The 19,364-nt window shown below is 37.0% G+C and overlaps 1 long non-coding RNA gene across 1 annotated transcript in view; it reads left to right on the top strand.

The window, feature by feature from the left end:
• Nucleotides 1-227: 227 nt before the first annotated feature.
• The window catches only part of LOC123231692, a 57,394-nt gene continuing 38,257 nt past the window's right edge, over nt 228-19,364 (top strand). Inside the window, exon 1 of the long non-coding RNA XR_006505119.1 lies at nt 228-298. This is a non-coding gene — a long non-coding RNA (uncharacterized LOC123231692). The remainder of the gene's footprint in view (nt 299-19,364) is intronic.

Genomic DNA, 19,364 nt, shown 5'->3' on the forward strand with positions numbered 1-19,364 from the left:
GAATTACTGGTGCTCAATAAGGATTATTACTATTGATATTTTTTTGATAAGGCACATGAGTTTCACAGTCAATTAAAGTTCAGTCTTGCAGTGAAGTCTTCCAGGTATTTACTTACCGAAAGGAATCATAGAAGTGTTCCGCTTTTACCAAATATATTTCAGGCAATAAAAAGCCATTTCTTCTGTAATTTTACACACTACTCCCAATCTACAGTCCCCGTGCCATCCATCCTATACCACTCTCCAGTGGAAAATTGACAGAAAGGATAAAGCTGAAAGGCACTAAAGAAGAAATAAGGTACTGTATGACTTTTTTTTATCGGTTGGGGCTTTAAAAGAGAGTCATAATGAGTTTAACAAAAAGAATAAATATTGTAGTCAGATAAAGAAAATGCCTAGAACAACCCCCAGAGTCCCACGTGTGACAACATAAACAGTAAGGAAGTCAGTTCCTAAAAAAGCTGCAATTCCTAATTATTCCTCAAGTGCACTACTGAGCATTTTATATAGGTTTTGTCATCTGAAATGAACAATGGACTGCTTGATTTCACATCTTCAGGTCTCAAAAGTCTAATTAAAATGGAATATCCAAGCCTCTGCCCAAATGACTATCCAGCAGTTCAGATCCTTAAAATAATATTATATTGAAATCCTATACAGTCATGCCTTTTGGCTTAAAAACGTACCTACTCTGGATAATCTCTAAGGGGACAAAAATACAGTCTTGATAAAGAATCTTAAATTACCACTCTTTTTTCTATCTGACTGATAATGTTTGACACCTTATATTGAGAAATGGCGGACAGGGATAGTATTTTTAAAACATAAACTACTCTTTTTCTTGGGGAGGGCTAATTAAGAGAGAAAGGGAGAAAGCCTGAGGTGACTGACAAATATAAAGGGTTATTTGCTTCATTCTGTGTGTATGTGAGCATGTGAGACTGTGCATTTAGTCAGACCTTATATTCAATTATTAAAATGTTTAATATAAAATGAACAATAAAAAGGGGGAAAATGTTTATATTCCCAAGCATGACAAAGCTTTACATCACTAAAAATATGTGAGATGGTTTTCACAATATGTACCATGTTTATACCATAATATGTAACCATAACATATATTTTACTTTTTTAATGAAGATTTGCTTAGAACTCCCTATTCATAACCAAGCACACAATATCAATCTCTTTAGCTAACTAAATTCATTGTTGTCATTTTCTCATCTATCATTTTCTTCTGTCTTTAGGACTGTTACATCTCTCAGGTGACAAGATGAATGACAATGAGGATAGTGGTAGGGATTATAGCATGATATAATTTAGAGCTGGCAGGCATCTACCTGTGGTCCAAATGCTTCATTTTTCAAATAAGGAAACTGAAGCTCATATATGGATGGGGATGACCATGAGTTTCAAAATAAGGCATAAAAAGCCCAGTTTCAAGTGAATTATGTACAGAGCCAAGTGAGTAGGTTTTACAGAACAGCCTGAATCAAAAAATCTACAAGACATAGGCTAGCTTTACGTGGGATATAAATTTAAAATATTATCTGTTCCCCTCATTTAACAACCATTTGCTAAGTGCGTGCCACGCACTCTGTTAAGGGATGAAGACCGAAAAAAAAGCCAAAAAAAAAAAACTCCAACAAAAATAATCCCTGCCTTCAAGGAACACACATCCTGATGGAGGGAGACAAAAGAAATGTAATAATTAAATGTGATGAGAGAGAGAGACAGAGACAGACAGAGAGAGATATGAGAAAGAGAGAGACAGATGAGAGAGAGACAGACAGACAGATGAGAGAGATGAGAGAGAGAGAGAGAGAGAGAGAGAGAGAGAGAGAGAGAGAGAGAGAGAGAGAGAGAGAGAGAGAGAGAGAGAATCTGTACTTCAGGGCCAATTTGCACGGGGCTCTCCTCATTGAAGGAAATTGATTATTCAAGGTTTCATGCCTGTGTGGTAAAGAGTTTGTGAACCTGAGAAAAGAGATATGTTAATCTTCTGACTTATAGTTTCAAGAGAGGTTACATTGTTCTAGACTTTCAGTTAGGCCATAAAAGGAGAAAAAGACTGGGAAGAAGCTGACAGGTAGAGAATCTTGCAACGTCTATCATGTGCCAATCCTTGGTCTACTATATGAGAGACTGAGGAATTTCCCCTTGAGTGAGATCTGGGATTTGGTTGAGCTGTTAAGTCACAGCCTAAAAGAGAGTTTATTCCCTCTCTGTATTGTCTGGTATATCTTCTCCTGTGTATACTTTTTTAAATTCTGCTTTGCTATCAGAGTTCACCAATGAGTTTCTTTGTAATTCACTATATGTGCTCAGTGTAGCACTGGCATTTGGTTGGGTGGGAGTGAAGCTTTGGATATATATAGTTTGGACCACCCCCTCTTTAAGAGATAGTGATCAAGAGCACAATTTGAAGCTAAAAAATTATTTCCTTATACTAAAAATATTTAAGATGTATATATAAATAAAATTATATCCTGATATTCTTTTTGTGAAGAAAATAGAGTAGCCAATCTCCAGCCTGAACCTCTTGTTTTCCCTCCTGGCAGGAATCAAAGCCTTCCTTGGGGAAGGTAGGAGGAAGAGACTCTAGAAAATATCTATTCTTGCCTCCCTGTGAGTCAGATCTAGACAGACTTTTATGAACAAGTATAACTTACACGGGCAAAAAACATAGCACACCCTTACCTTACATATGAAAATGATGGATATAAATTTGTTCAATTTTACAGCAAATGCTGAGAGATAATAAATTACCATCAAATTATCACTTGATGTTACTAAGCACTGAGTATGTGCATATCTGAGAAAGAAAAACTTTCAAATAATTCTGTATCATCTGCTTAAATTCTTTAACATTATTTTGACTTGTTATTAGAATTGATTTTTTAATTATTATAGTAACATGTACCAGGTATAAAAATTCCAGCTCTATTTTAAATTTACTAGAAAATTTTATTAAAGAAGTTCTCTCCTTCTCCTCTGGAATGAATGATCTTAGTTCCATGTTATAGCTCAGCTTTTCTCCAGTAATGTGCCCTTTTAATAATACAAGTGACATTTTGGGTTATTTTTAAATGTTCTGTTACTTTTTAATTTTCTTTATATATATCTTCAATAAGGGATTCATGTGTATTTTGATTTAAAATAAGAACTATGACTAGCTTTCAAGGTTGGTCTTTTCCCATTCCCATGCTTCCTTTGTGACTTTTTTTTATAAATAATCTCTATCCTCCCTCTTCTCTCATCCTCTCACTCTTCTTATAGGGTTTAGTCTCAATCAAGGTCGCAGGAGCTCATTTAGAACAAAGAATTTGGGCTGAACCTGAGTTCAAGAAGCAGAGGTTTTTTAAATCTATTTGTAAAGTAGAGGCAACAGGAACAAAGTTTTAAAAACAATTTCTATATGAACAGAATGTAGAAAAATCATTGATAATGTACTAGTATATTTGGTTGTCTCTTTCCTCCTAACTTCTATAACCACACACGGAGAAAGTAATTGCAATCAGATCTGTAACATTTTGGGTGCAAAACAATATACCATTCTGGCTGGCAATTTGGAACTATGCTCAAAGGGCTATAAAAGAATGCCTGCCCTTCGATCCAGCCATTCCATTGTTGGGTTTGTACCCCAAAGAGATCACAGATAAACAGACTTGTACAAAAATATTTATAGTTGTGCTTTTTGTGGCGGCAAAAAACTGGAAAATGAGAGTATGCCCTTCAATTGGGGAATGGCTGAACAAATTGTGGTATACGCTGGTGATGGAATACTATTGCGCTCAAAGGAATAATAAACTGGAGGAATTCCATGTGGACTGGAAAGACCTCCAGGAATTGATGCAGAGCGAAAGGAGCAGAGCCAGAAGAACATTGTACACAGAGACCAATACACTGTGGTAAAATAGAATGTAATGGACTGCTGTACTAGCAGCAATGCAATGGCCCAGGACAACTATGAGGGATTTATGGTAAAGAACACTACCTACATTCAGAGGAAGAACTACAGGAGTGGAAACATAAGAAAAATAACTGCTTGACACATGGTTGAGGCGGACATGATTGGGGATGTAGACTGAAAACTACCACACCAATGCAACTATCAACAATTTGGAAATAGGTCTTGATCAATGACACATTTATCAGCCATGGGGGGAGGGGAGCTCGGGGGGTGAAGGGGAAAGAACATGAATATGTAACCATGTTAACTTTTCTAAAAAATAAATATTAATAAAGGTTTAAAAAAAGTTATAGGTGGGGGCAGCTAGGTGGCTCAGTGGATTGAGAGCCAGGATCAGAGATGGGAGGACCTGGGCTCGAATTTGGCCTCAGACACTTCCTAGCTATGTGACCCTGGGCAAGTCACTTAACCCCCATTGCCTAGTCCTTACCACTCTTCTGCCTTGAAACCAATACACAGTATTGATTCTAAGATGGAAGGTAAGGGTTTAATTTTTTAAAAAGTTATAGGTGGTTGGTACTCCCATGAACCAATATGTCTGCATTCTAGAATAATGGTTGAACATGAGTATCAAGAAACAGCATGAAAGCAAATGCTACAACATTTTAATATAGAGTCAGCCTGTTCAAATCCTGCCAGTCACTATTAATCAGGGAGGGTGTCTGGGTTTCCTAATGTAAAATGCACAAATTAGAATTCCCAGAGCAATACTGAAGAACCACACAAAGACTTGATCATTTTTAATGCAAAGATGGATGTTACATGTCTCAACCCCAATTAATGTAACTAATAAGATGCTCTTAATATCTTTATCAGGTGAAACCTCTTTCTTGACTGATTCAACAGAAGTGTCTAGGAATTGTTCACACATGTTTTAAACCTCTAATTAGTTCTAGTAACTCAATCAAAAAGTCATTGAGTATCTTATTGGGTGTATTAATTGGATTTGGGGTATTAAATCTTCTATTACCTAAGTAAAATGTAATACTAGATTAGGAGCAAGATCCGGTGAGAAAACTAACAATAATAATTTCCATACATTCCTTTATATTTCTGAAGAACATTATTGTTAAGTAGTACCCTGCAGTGTTACAGTGACCATTTAAATTCGTCACTCTAGCTTATACATTATAAATAGAAGGAAGAAAGGTGACAAATAACCAGACCTTAGTTTCCTCTTTTGACTGCCCCACCCAGAGCCAATTCATCTGAAAACCAGCAATTCGAAAATTAACCTGAATACAGATTATGTCTGCACGTAGAAAAAAGCAATGGTATTAAAAAAATCTATTTGTGCTGAAGCTTCCAGTGGAGGAAAATATCACCCAAGGAATTACACTTTCAATTCTGAATTCTTGATTTGAGAAGCATTTAGATCTAGAAAGATAATATAACAATCAGTCTCCCTGGGACCCAGAACTGTTTGAAGAGTTGTGGTGCATTTCTGTTGGTGTCATATGGGGCTCTTTCCCTGGTATGGAACACTGAACTAATCCATCATGAATCCATTTACTGTAAAACGGGTCTATGACAGCTCCTTAGTCTGAGCGCCCCATCACACTAAAACCTCTACTTGACAGAAATATTGAGTCAATTAAAGCAGAAACTTGGTGAAAAGGGAGGGAGGATTTTCCTTCCCTTACAAAGCATACTAAGGCTTAATCTAAAAAAAGAACTTCAAAGTGCTACAGCTGAAAAAGAGGGGAAAAGATGGACAGACCAGCTCCCCGATGGTTCTCAACACACTAATGGCACATAATAGTAAGGAGGCTGCTGGTCAAGAGAAAAAAATAATCAAGTGTAAACAAGATAGTACATAAACTGACCATAACATTCAATTATCAGTTCACCTCTAGGAAGCATTTAGTAGAGGATAAGATTGGAAAGTACTATGATCTGTCTCCTGAACCCAAGCATTAGACCAATTACTAGACAGTAAGTTTTCCATTATATAGATAAGCAACCCTGGAAGAACCTTTAATTAGGAGGCTAAATTATAAACACTAATTAAGTACAATCTATTATATGACCAACTCTGACAACTAAGGAAAAGGTGAAACCAAATAGCCCTATGGAAATAATCTTGAACAAGAAGGAAAAATACCTGGGTTCTGGTTCTGATCTTGAATGTGTCCTCGGTACCCAAGTTTCCTCATCTATCAAATGAAGAGATCAAACTACTTGATTCCTAAGTTTCACTCTTCCACTAATATTCTATGTTTTTTTTTCAAATTATAATCTAATTGCTACTTTTCTTGGGAGCATGATGGCATAGAAGAACACATTCACAAAAAAATTACGTGTGGGAGTAGAGATCACATGCTAAGTGAAAGCTGACATGAGATCAGTATGTGCAGGTTCTAGTATTATTTGTCATGTTTACAAGCTGCTTTGAATATCTGTCCCCAACAAAAGGACATTTATGAAGTTGCATTTCAAAGGTTCTAAAAAAAGGATTCAAAATTCAAATTTCTATGCCAAGTTAGAAAAAGTGTTCAAAAATAAAGGGGATCTTTAAAAAGTGAATATTTAATATTGTATTTACATGTAAATGGGAAAATTAAGTATTTTTAAAATAAACTTAAAAAATAAAAGAGATAACTTTTTAGGAATGGCTTCAGTGCATTAGATCTAGGTAAGACAAGTGAAAGCAAGATCAGAGTTCTAGCATAGTAGAGAACTGTGTGGAACACTTTCTCATAAATACTGTATTGAATAGTACCCTAAGGATTGATACTTGTGCTGATGTTTGAGGGATATTTGAAGATGGTGCAAAGGAATATTTCCAAATCAGGGAATTTGAAGCATTAGAATTAGAAGGAAAAATATGGTCTGTATAAACAAAGAATCATAGAGTTAGACCTGGAAGGGGTCTTAAGGATCATTTCCACTACAATCTTCATTTTATAGTAGAATAAACTGAGGCACAAAGGAGTGAATTCAAATTTTAAAAAAAAACTTTTCCTTCTATCTGAGAATGAATACTATGTATTGGTAAAGGCTAGGTGAAATGACTTGCCCAGGCTCTCATGGCTAGAAAGCATCTGAGATCACTTTTGAACCCACGTCCTCTCATCTCCAGGCCTGGCCTTCTATACATTGAGTCACCTAGTTGCCCCCAAGTCAACAAATATTTATGAAATGATGACTAGATGCCAGACACCAGGCTAAACAAAGAAATGGAGGGGAAAAAATCAATCCCTACTCTCAAGAATCTCATAGTCTAATAAGGGAGACAACATACAAATGACTATCCACAGATGAGATATATATACAGGATCAATTGGAAATAATCTTAGAGGGGAGGTGACTTTATTAAAGCCACAAATGTAAATAATAGCAGAGCCAAGATTCAAATATAGGGTTTCTGACTCCTAAACCAGTACTCTTTATGAGACCCTACGATAAGAAAATAAAGGTTATCAAGTGGTCTTTCATGGCACCTCAAACTGCAATTATGAATTGCTTGAAAAGCAAGTTAGGTCAATCAATTAACCAATAAATATTTATTTAGCATCCACTATATGCAAGACTCAGTGCCAGTTACCATGGTGACTGCAGTGTATAGACTCTGACTTTGGAGTACTTAGATTTTAGCAAGGGAAAGAAGACCTAAACACGTGAAAAATAAAATATCTAATATTTAGTATTGGTTTAAGACAAAATAAAAATGCATATGAAAACAGGAAGGACATAATTAATTCCTTGACAAGTTATGTGGATCAAAAAAGTTTTTGTTTCTAAGGTTATTTTCCATCTATTCTTTATAGATCTTGTTTTTAACAATTTATGTGTGTGGTATCTCCCCCTTAAGAATGCATAGCATTCTGTCCCAGAATTTAGCAAATTCCTGGCTGACAGTTGTGCTTATTATGTTCTTATTGATTTAATTGACAAGAGTTGTTCTAGAAACTCTTGAGTTACCTGAAAAACAAAAACAAAAACGGAAACAGTCTGGAGAACAGGGAGTAAAACCTGTCTTTTCATGACAGAGAATAAGGAACTACTTTTAGGGGAAAATACTTTTAGTATACTTTGTCAGATATAATGTCTATATTGAATGTTTTTCCCTAATTTTTTTTATTTGTCCTGAGGGAGGATACAAACCAGTGGAAAGAAAAGTTGAAATAATTGTGGTATAAAAATAAAAGACATCAATAAAATATATCTTTAAAAATGTATTGTTGTTTTAAGAACTTTATTCAAACAGTACAATGCCATCCATAAAGAAGAGCAAATGTAAGGCTTCACATATGTAGGAAATCTTCCCTTTTTTGTTTTATGTCTCATTAAATATTAATAATCAGAGATATCAAAGAATTTAGTAAAAGTAAATACTCAGAAAACATCTTAAACAGCTATTACTTGACCTTATGGTACTCTCATCCAAGAAATATTCCCCGTATTTTGTCATGAGGATATCATAAGAAAATCTTTCAGATGCCTTGCTGTCATTCAGAGGCACCACAATTTGGTAGCTCATTACCAGTCCAGTTACTTTATTAAGAGAAAGCAAATGGGTTAGTTAGGTATAATGTATTCTGATGAAGACTTTCTGCCTCTTAGTGATCAAATGTTTATCTCAGAAGGTCTCAATGAAACCTCTAATAACCAATTCTGAAATTTTCTTGAGGGCTGATGTTGAGCTCACAAGTTTATAGTTTCCGCAACTCACCTTTTCAAAAATCATATTTTCCCCTGTCGATATTGTTTCACAAGGTACCGTCCTAGGCCCTCCTCTCTTCTTCCTTTAGATATACTATTTCACTTATCTCATCAGCTCCCATGAATTCAATTATCATCTATGCTGATAAGTAGATTGTCAGATCTACTTAACCAACCTTAACTTTTCCGCTGATTTAAATTCTTACTGAATTTCTCATAGACAATTTAAAATCAATATGTCCAAAACTGAACTCATTTCTCCCACCCCAATACTCGCTTCCCTGTTGTGGGCATATGTATACAGTGCCAGGGTTCTGCCATTGAGAGAAAAAGGAGAGAGAGAAGAGACAGAGACAGGATCAGAGAAAGCAAGGACCAGATAGAAAGATGCATGTCCTCCATGATCTCCATTTCTTGTGACAAAAAGAAAGACTTTTATAGAAAGTAGAACTCTAAGCATTACATAATTGTGAGGGGGTATTGCTTTCCCACAGAATATTGTTTATGAAATAATTTATTGCTATTAAGAGCACCACCACTATCCCAATTAACCATAGTCCAACATAACTGTCCTCCTTGAATTCATTCTCTCTCCTGTTCTCATCCCCTTCTACCAATTTGTTGCTAAAAATCTTCCATTTAATCTTTATACCATTTTTCACATACATTCCTTTTTTACTTTGACACTACCACTACTTTAGTGCAGGTCATCATTACTTCACATATGAACCACTGCAAAAGTCTAATGATGTTTCTCTACACTTTGGTCCATCCTTTGTCATTCTCTGGCTCCTTATCACTTCCAAGAACAAATATAAAAACTTCTATTTGATATTCAAAGTCTTTCATAACTTGTCACCCCCACTTTTCCCATCTTATACCTACCTCTACTCCCCATTGAGAAACAAGTACATTGTCCTACTTGCTGTTCTTCAAACAAGAAACTCTATCTCCTGGATTTCATTCATTTTCACCAGCCTGGCATGTTCTCCCTCCTTATCTCTGTCTGCTGGCTTCACTGAGTACCTTCAATTCCAAACTAATATCCCGTCATCTACAGGAAGCCTTGTCTGATAGCTCTTTTTCTCCATTTATTATCTCCAATATATTCTGTATATGGTTTATTTCTATGTAGTCGTTTTCATGTAGTCTCCCCATTAGACTGTGAGTTCCTTGAGAATAGGGCCTTTTTTGCCTTTCTTTGGATCCCAAGATTTTAGTAGAATGACTGACACATAGCTGGTGGCTTGGTGGATGGAGTACCATGCCCAGAGTCAGGAAAATCCGAGTTCAAATCCAGCCTCAAATACTTACTACTTATGTGACCCCAGGCAAGTCACCTTGTTTGTCTCTGTTTCCTCATCTGTAAAATGAGCTGGAAAAAGAAATGTGAAATGATTCCAGTATCTTTGCCAAGAAAACCCCAAATGAAGTCACAGAGTCAGGCACAACTGAAAACAATTCAACAACAAAGAGATTTTCCAGTTTTCTGCCACCTCTGCTATCTTCCATGATTTCTCTAATTGTTATTGTATTTCAATGATCACATCCTTATATCTTGCTCATATTCTGTGATGTTGTGTATCTGAAACATTGAGCAAAATAGAGTAATCCTGCTAAGTGCTTTTATCTCTTTTTTTGTTTATTTATTTAATTAATTAATTTAGAATATTTTTCCATGGTTATATGATTCATGTTCTTTCCCTTCTCTCCTCCCAAACCCCTCCCATAGCCAATGAGTAATTCCGCTGGGTTTTACATGTGTCATTGATCAAGACCTATTTCCATATTATTAATATTTGCACTAGAGTGATCATTTATAGTCTACATCCCTGATCATATCCCCATCGACCCATGTGATCAAGCAGTTGTTTTTCTTCTGTGTTTCTACTCCCACAGTTCTTCCTCTGAATGTGGGTAGTGTACTTTCTCATAAGTCTTTCCGAATTGTCCTGGATCACTGCATTTCAGCTAGTAGAAAAGTTCATTACATTTGATTCTGCCACAGTGTATCAGTCTCTGTATAAGGTTCTCCTGGTTCTGCTCCTTTCACTCTGCATCAATTCTTGGAGTTCATTCCAGTTCACATGGAATTCCTCCAGTTCATTATTCCTTTTCTGCTACGTGTTTCTGAACAATATACATGCCTAGTAGGACTTCAATCTCATCTTTCATATGTTTATTGTACCTTTTCCAGTGTGAAGATTATATGCCTTGAAAGAGAAGTCAGAAACAAATGAAACAAGTTTTGTTACTGAAATATTCAATAATGCCAGTGTATCTTTGTAATAACAAAAAACATTAATTTATGTAATTTTGCTAAGGTGGTGCTGAATATAAATTTTTAAATCTTAAACAACTAAAATATTTTATCTTCTACTTCTGATTTATGCTAAAATAATATTTTCCACTGAAGAATACAGTCTTTGACCTTTTGAAAATTGCAGTGCTTTCAATATTAGATTTCTCCTGCTATTTCAATTAGAAAAAAAATTATTTCACTATGAACTACTGATTGTCTCCATTTAGTTTGAAACCTGACAGGTGTCATTTAATATAAAGTATCATTTAATTGATATTGTTCTCGAGATGGGAAAGCTTGGTAGATTTCTCTTTAATTTGGAGGGTGAATTTACTGATATTTTCAAGGATCTGAGGAACCAAAGAAATGGATATAAAGATATCTCTTTGACTAACATATATTGTTTAATAATACAATAAATTCCATAGAACATGACATTTTTACATAAAATAATTAAAGTCCTATACTAATTCTTTCTTATCTGACAGTCTACACCAGCGATGGGCAAACTACGACCTGCAATCCAGATGCAGCCCTGTCAAATGTTCTATCCAGCTGTGTGACATCATTCCTAATCTGATGAATACAATGAGTAGGATACAATACAATGAAACTTCGACAGAATTGCCTTAGAAACAGACTGACAGATGAGCATTTCCTTTCCTTTGGCCCCCTCTTTAAAAAGTTTGCCCATCACTGGTTTAGATACAGGGATAACAGCCATAATAGTCAAAATCAAAAGAATGTATTTATATGAATTTGTCCCCAAGAAAACAAAAGGCAGACACAATAAAAAATTGATATTGACAATAAGAGTTTTTGTGTCTTACAGCCAGAATACCTATATTTGAGTCCTACCACAGAAATGTACTAGCTACATTACAAACTTGATACATCTTTGTTGCTCCATCTTTAAAGGAAGACCAATTCTATATTGACCACTTTATGGGGCTATTAGAAATGTGTCTTGCAAATGTTCCCGTATAATTAAAATTTCAGTTCCCATTCCTATTATAATCATTTTCCGGATCCATAAAATAAAAAAATGCTCTAGGAACAGTATATAGAACCAAAGACATGCAAAGACACTTTATCATAATGGGAAACAATAAGGTGCTTCCAAGTATATAATGAATGTTTACTGACTGATTCATGTTATTTTTTCAGTTTTTCTGTTATCCATATAGAATAGTAATATTCCATAATCAAACCACTCAAAAGCTGAAATTTAAATATTTTTCAGATATTTTTGTTAATATTAGATATACTGAGATTTAATTTATTACTATCTAGGAAAAGATTAGCATATGGTCATATGCTTAATATACATTATATGAGAATATATAAAACATGTGTATGTGTGTATATTAACATATATATGTATGTTTGGTCATGGAATCTATTTTTTCTCTGAACTTTTTAAATGGTAAAATGTATTTTTTTAGACCCTTGTACTTCGGTGTATTGTCTCATAGGTGGAAGATTGGTAAGGGTGGGCAATGGGGGTCAAGTGACTTGCCCAGGGTCACACAGCTGGGAAGTGGCTGAGGCCGGGTTTGAACCTAGGACCTCCCGTCTCTAGGCCTGACTCTCACTCCACTGAGCTACCCAGCTGCCCCTAAAATGTATTTTTTACTGATAAATATTATATATATGTATTGTCATCATTTTGCATGTGTATATATATGTATGTAGATTGTTCAAAAGGAATAGAAAGCTTTAATTTAAGAGCATTATTGTGACATGATTGTTCAGTCATGTCAGATTCTCTGTGACACAATGGCTTATAGCACACTAAGCTCTTCTATCCTTCACACTCTCCCAAAGTCTTTCCAAGCTCATGTTTGTCTCATCCTCTGCCATCACCTTCTTTTGCATTCAATTTTTCTTAACATCTGGGTCTTTTCCAAGGAGTGTTGTCTTCTCATTATGTGGCTAAAGAATTCAAGCTTCAATTTCAGTATTGGTTCTTCCAAAGAATAGCCTGAATTAATTTCATTAGCATTGACTGATTTGATCTCTTTGCTGTCCAAGTGATTCTTAAAAGTCTTCTCCAGTACTACAATTCAAAAGGATTGATTTTGTGGTACTTAGATTTCCTCATGGTCCAACTCTCATAGTCTTATATTGCTACTGGATAAATCATAGCTTTAACTATACAAACCTTGGTTGGCAAGGTAATATCTCTGCTTTTTAGTATGCTGTCCATATTTGCCATAGCTTTCCTTCCAAGAAGCAAATGTCTTCTAATTTCATGGCTGCAGTCACCATCATCAGTGATCTTTGAAACCAAGAATATGAAATTTGACATGACTTCCTTTTCTTCTCCCTCTATTTGCCAGGAAATAATGGGACTGACCAATTGCCATGATTTTCCTTTTCATGTTGTTAAGCTTCAAGCCAACTATTACACTATCTTCCTTCACTCTTAATTCTGGTTTTTTTAATTCATCCAGCCTGGAATTTTGCATGATGTGCCCTAAATATAAGTTAAATTAATAAGGTGATGATATACACAATTGTTACTTCCTGACCAACATACATGATTCTCAGGAGACTAGGAAGATGATGTGGTACTCATCTCTTTAAAGGCTTTCCACATTTTGTTTTGATCCACGAAGTGTAATGAAGGCTTTAGTGTAATTCATGAAGCAGTAATAGATGTTTTTCCTAGAACTCGTTTGTTTTCTCCATAATCCAGGTAATGTAGGCAATTTGGTGTCTAGTTCCTATGCTTCTTCACAAACTAGTTTGCACTTCTAGTAATTCTTAGTTCACATATTCCTCAAGCCTTGCTAACTTAATATTAAGAATCTTAAAAATAACCTTATTGGCATGTGAGAAGAGTACAATTGTTTGGTAATTTGAACATTCTTTGGCATTCTTTAGGATTGAGACAAAAATTGATCTTTTCAAGATAAGAGGCCACTGTTGAGTTTTCCAAATTTGTTGACATACTGAGTGCAATATTTTAAGAGAGTCACCTTTTAAAGTTTTAAATATCTAAACTTCGAATCTATCACCTCCTCTCGTTTTATACTTAGCAATATTCCCTAAGGTCCACTTGACTTCATTTTCCAGGGTGACTGGCTGTAGATCAGTAATCAACACTACTGTCATTATGAAGTGATGTTAACATCTTTCTTTTATAGTTCTTCAGTGTACTCTTGACTCTTCTTCTTAATCTTTTCTTCTTTCATATCTATGATTTTTGTCTTTTATCATGTCCATTTTTGCATGAAACATTCTCATAATTTCCCTAATTTTCTTGAAGAGAGTTCTGTTTCTTTTCCATTGCTTTTTACTATATCTTTGTATTGATTCTTTTAGAAAATCTTATGTCTCCTAGCTCTTCTCCGGAATTCTTCATTCAGTTGGACATGTCTTTCTTTTTCTCCTTTCCCTTTAGCTTTCCTTCTTTCCTTAGCTATTTTTAAACCCTTATCAGATAGCTATTTTGCTTTCTTATTCTTTGTCTTTGGGATGTTTTTTGCTGCTGCCTCCTGTATAATATTGCAAATTTATCCATAGTTCTTCAGACACTCTGCCTGATCTAATCCCTTAAATCTCTTCATCACTTCAACCTCATATATGTATGTATGCTATTTAGGACATAATTATATGGTGTGATGGTTTTCTATACTTTCTTTGATTTAAGTCTGAATTTTACAATTAAGAAGCTCATGATCTGAGTCACAGTCAACTCTAGGTCTTGTTTTAGCTGACCGTATAGAGCTTCTTCACCTTTGGGTGAAAAGTATACAATCTAATTTCTATATTTGGCATCTTGTGATATCCATGTGTAGAGTTGATTTTGGGGTTGTTGAAAAAGAGTATTTGCTATGACCAGTGACTTATCTTGACAAAACTTTATTAGTCTCTGCCCTGCTTCACTTTGTTCTCCAAGGCCACACTTGCCTGTTACTATAATTATCTTTTGGTTTTCTACTTTAGTGTTCCAACCCCCTATGACCAATATCATATCCTTTTTGCATATCATTTTTCGAAGATGTTTTAGATCTTCATAGAATTGATCAACTTTGGCCTCTTCAACATCTGTAGCTAAATTATAGGCTTTTAGAACTGAATCCATTGTTCAAATAGATATCATTCTGTCTGTTTTTTTTAATCATACCTCAGTAAACATAAATGTTTCTGATGAGGAAAGAAATAAATGTGTAAAGAAATTAACCAGAACCAATCAGCTTGAGAAGACACACGCTGAAGAAAGATGCAAAGGCACAGGACCGATGATAACCAGAAAAGATGGGCAAAATCCTAGAGCAGTGATGACGAACCTATTAGAGGGGCAAGTGATGTGAGAAATGTCCTCAGAGGTGGAAGGGAGCAGCCTACCCTGAGTCCCTCTGGCTTTCTAGTAATGAACTCTGGTGAAATCTGAGCTGGGACAAGGGTGATATGCACCCATAGGGGACTCTGAATTACCCCTCTGTCATGCATGCCATAGGTTTGCCACCAAGGTCTTAGAGTAATAGTGTATTAGGGATGCTAAAGTCCAAAATTAGTTGTGGACAATAAAGGCAGGCAGGGTGACAAGGGGGCTTGAAATCTTGCTGTAGTTCTTTTTTTCAATTATTTTTATTTTTTGAATATTTTTCCATGGTTACATGACTGCAGTTCTTAAGTATCAAAGTTGGGACAAAGAAATTATAATAACACAGTGCTAATGGATTACATCCAACTGTTAATTTATGTAATCAGGGTACCTATACGACCTAAAATAGCATCAGCCACATAGAAGACACTGGGGGCCATGCTTTTAGGAGACAGAAAACCTGACACATTAGATATCTGCCTTATCATTTGGTTGGAAAAAAACTTTTTTTTCCCATTGGCTGTGTTGTCAAAAGCAGGTCCAAGCATATCCCTACCATAGGCGATGTGCTCCTGAGAAATGGATCTAGGATTTTGACTTTTTTTTTCTTTTGTCCTTTCCATTTCTGGAGCTGAGTCTCATGAATCCATCAATCCAGGAATCTAAGCCAGGTGATAGAGTCCAACAGGGAAGACCTAAGGAGCAAAGTTCAAGATTGTAACTCAATGGGGATTTGGGCTTAAACTTGATGGGACTAATGAGATGTAGATTTTGAATTAAATTGTGATACTAATCCCCCTCCTCTCCCCTTCTCAGAGATCCAGGTGGTATAAAGGGATTCTGTTTCCTACACTATGGGGAAAATATTTTCAGATTTGTTCCTGTTTTATCTTTGAATTAAATATCCTTTTGTAAGAGATAATGTAATATTAAGTTGTCAAATGGAACTGAGGTACCAGCCAGAGGAGCTTAAGTCTTAAGACTAGTGGTTGTCCTCAAACCCTTCAGCATATTAAACACTGTAGAGGGCAGGAGAATAATAGACCTGGCCTTCAGACAGTGTGATTTTAGTAAACCACGTTACATGTCATGCCTTCTGTTTTTACCATATGGTGTCATATCCTGGGAATGAAGGACTCCTCCACCCTGGGACATAAATTCAGGAAAAGGTCTAGATCTAGATAAGGTCTAGATAAATTAAGCTAAGCAGCCAATTCCAAAAAGCCACCCTTCAACATGTAGTTAAGGAATATAGAATGCCCCTAGATTGTGTGCCAGTTTTCCCATCTCCTAAAAGTAGGTCCCTTAGAAAAAGACTTGTACAAAAATATTTGTAGCCGTGCTCTCTGTGGTGGCAAAAAAATTGATAATAAGGGTATGCCTGTCAATTGGGGAATGGCTGAACAAATTGTGGTATCTCTTGGTAATGGACTACTATTGTGCTCAAAGGAATAATGAACTGGAGGAATTCCATGTGAACTGGAAAGACCTCCAGGAATTGATGCAGAGTAAAAGGAGCAGAACCGGAGAACATTGTATACAGAGACCAATACACTGTGGTAAAATCAAATGTAATGGACTTCTCCACTAGCAGCAATGCAATGATCCAGGACAATTCTGAGGGACTTGTGGAAAAGAATGCTACCCACATTAAGAGGAAGAACTACAGAAGTGGAAACACAGAAGAAAAACAACTGCTTGAACACATGGGTTGATGCAGACATGATTTGGGATGTAGACTTGGAAAGAACACCCTAATAAAATGATCAATAATATGGAAATAGGTCTTGATCGATGACACATGAAGAAACCAGTGAAAATGCACGTCAGCTTGGGGGGGGGGGTGGAATGGAGGGAAGAGTAAGAACATGAATCATGTAACCATGGAAATTTTTTTCTAAAAAATAAATTTTTTTTAAAATTAAGAAAAAAAAAGTAGGTCCCTTAGAACCTTCCACATAACTAGTGTTCTTTTAGGTGGCCTAGGGATGCCCCAGATTTATTTTACATTTAGGTAAATGAGTAGTGACTGTGACAGTTCTCTAGTTGACATATTCAACGAGCAATTATTCAGCACCTTCTATGAAAACCCAAAAGGGAAATAAGTTCTTCACTAAAGGAGATTGTATTCTCCTAAGATACACATATAGATGGATAAAAGCAAAATAACTTGAGAAAGTACTACTTAGGAAAGTTTACAACAAACTGAGTAACACATTAGAGCAGGGGTCGGCAACGTATGGCTCTCGAGCCATATCTGGCTCTTTTGAGGGCCAGATATGGCTCTTTCTGCAGGAGCCATAAAATGAACCATGGCACAGTAACTAACAGTTTATGCATGACATCGTGCGTCACATGATACATCACGTGATCCTTTCGGTACCAGGACTATCTTCTAAGATAGAAGGCTCCCTCATTGATATCGCCGCGTGAGACGAATCCTGGTCTTTAGTTCGGCTTGGTAGGTGTGCTGTGTGTCCCTCCTTCTGCCCTCCTTTTACTCTTTCCACACCTGTTACTGACATCTTGGGGTTCTGTCTAGTGAATGAGCACTTTTGTCTACATTCTCTACCCCTCTGCCTCTGATTTACATGGCTTTATCTCAGTGCATTCATGGGGTCTGCACTCTCTATTTGTGGGATTGTTATTGTTTTTAGCTTTTCTACCAGCTTTTAAAGGGGAACTATTGTCAGATTACATCTTTACATATGCTTCATTGTGAGAAGCATTTCTCTCCAGTAGTTGTTTCATTTGATACAGAATGATTGAGTAGGCAGCACTGATAAACACCTGTACCAGGAAATGTGTGTGATGTGTCCTGGCCAGTTTTCCATGAAAAGGTATCCTCCTCCCCCACTACTTACTAATGCCTGCACACAAGTCATGTTATTTTCTGTAATTTCCTGATCTCCTGCTTAATTTATGTGGCCAAATGGCTTAACCAGCAGGCCGGCAGCTTTTTCTTCTCCTGTTGCCTGACTTGAGAGAGGGAGAGGAAAAAGTATTCTTCCCTGAATTTTTCTCTCTTTATTTCAGCAATTTTCTTAGTGTAAAGGAGTTTTATATGTATGTGTGCAGTTATATCAGTACTATAGTGCCCCATTAAGTCTGGTTTTTTGATTAATAATCAAAACAATTTTGATTAATAATCAGCAAAAATGAGACTTCTGGGTAAGATGGCGGCAGTGTAAGGAGCAGCTGCTCGATCTCTCCTGACCGAACCATACAGGACCCCTCAAGGGGAAATAAAAACGAGTCCAGAGGACTGAAGGAACCCCACAACAGGGCACAGCATTGAAGGTACGCAGAATCGGGGCATTTCCACGCTATAAAGGGGTGAAACAGCTCTCACTAAAACTCGAGAGGAAGAAGCCCCTCCCCCAACCCCCACAGCGCACACCTCTTACAACGCCAGCACACAAGCGGGTAAACAGGACTGGGGCAACCAGATAATCACTGGCAGCCCCAGAGCCTGTACCTGTGTGCTGCAAGACGAAGGACCCCAGGTGGCTGGGGGCTTGCATGGACCTTCCCCCAGAGTCCACGTGGGTGAAGGCACTGCCTAGGGCCGGGACAAAGACCCCTAAAAAACCCGGCCTTTCCCAAACGCTGAAGGCATCGCCTCAGGTGCGAATAAAGATCTCCAGCCCACAGACTTTCACTACCTTCTGCAGGGGTAAAGGCAGGCCCTAAGAGCATCTGCACAGGCAAAGGCAGTGCCCTAGGCTTGGATAACGATCTCCAGCCCAGGCTTGGACCTCCAGTGAGGACCCGGTGCAGACCAGAGCGTGACTGTGGAAGCAGCCCCAAAGGCTGCTGAAGGAACCTCGGGCAGAGGGGCAGACCGGGAACTACCAGGAGGCCTGACCCCGAGGACAAGGAGACCGGACCCCCCCCCCAAGCTTGCAAGGCACAGGCAGACCCTGAGTGCAAAGACAAAGCTGAAAAGGGGTGGGGCTAACAATGGCCAGCAATAAGGAAGTCCAGAAGCAAAAGACTATCAAGAGAAACTCTGGAACACTGGACAACTTCTACACAGAGAAAATCCAGACAACAGAGGAGGGAAAACAAAAACCCAAACCTCCCCC

This window comes from Gracilinanus agilis, chromosome 1 (assembly GCF_016433145.1).
Source record: "Gracilinanus agilis isolate LMUSP501 chromosome 1, AgileGrace, whole genome shotgun sequence".
NCBI lineage: Eukaryota > Metazoa > Chordata > Mammalia > Didelphimorphia > Didelphidae > Gracilinanus > Gracilinanus agilis.